Source organism: Anarrhichthys ocellatus, unplaced genomic scaffold, assembly GCF_004355925.1.
Source record: "Anarrhichthys ocellatus isolate YVR2014 unplaced genomic scaffold, GSC_Weel_1.0 scaffold17, whole genome shotgun sequence".
Classification (NCBI taxonomy): domain Eukaryota; kingdom Metazoa; phylum Chordata; class Actinopteri; order Perciformes; family Anarhichadidae; genus Anarrhichthys; species Anarrhichthys ocellatus.
The window spans coordinates 4,474,257-4,474,899 of NW_022280047.1; positions in this window are offsets into that span (position 1 = coordinate 4,474,257).

Here is a 643-nt window from a genome sequence, read left to right on the forward strand (position 1 = left end):
TACAATTATTGTGAGTAATAAAATCTGCCTCTTGGTGCAGGTACATGAGAAACACTGACACTGGTTACTCATCAAAGTGACAATCAGTGTACACTCCTATGTACACATGTTCACACACTACACGGGAATCTGGTTGCTTGCCAGCGCATGTTACGTGTGGTGAAAATGACCAGTGTCAAGTGAGTGGGTGGGTGTGTTGATGGGAAGACACACACACGAATGCTTACATGTGAGGACATACGCATACACACATTTAAGAACAACTCACCTCTGCACTCTCACCCTCCCGCACACCTCTCATGTTCCAAGGTGTGAAAAAGATGGAAAAGCACCTCCAGCCAAATCACTTTCGAAGCTTCCAGAGGTTTGTTTTCATGTCTGTGGAGTCAGTCAGAGTGGAGGTCTCTTCCCCAGCTGAGGTGGGCCGGCTGCACGCTCTCGGTAACCCGACCCTGCTGGAAGTCACACTGAGTCAAAGGGAGTAAATAGCCTTGCAGTTTAGGTGTTTCCTATTGGGAAGTATAAGTAAACTACACCCACTTACATAGACACACAACACTTGCACGAACATGCACACACACACACTCACACACACGCACACACACACACACACACACACACACACACACACACACACACACAC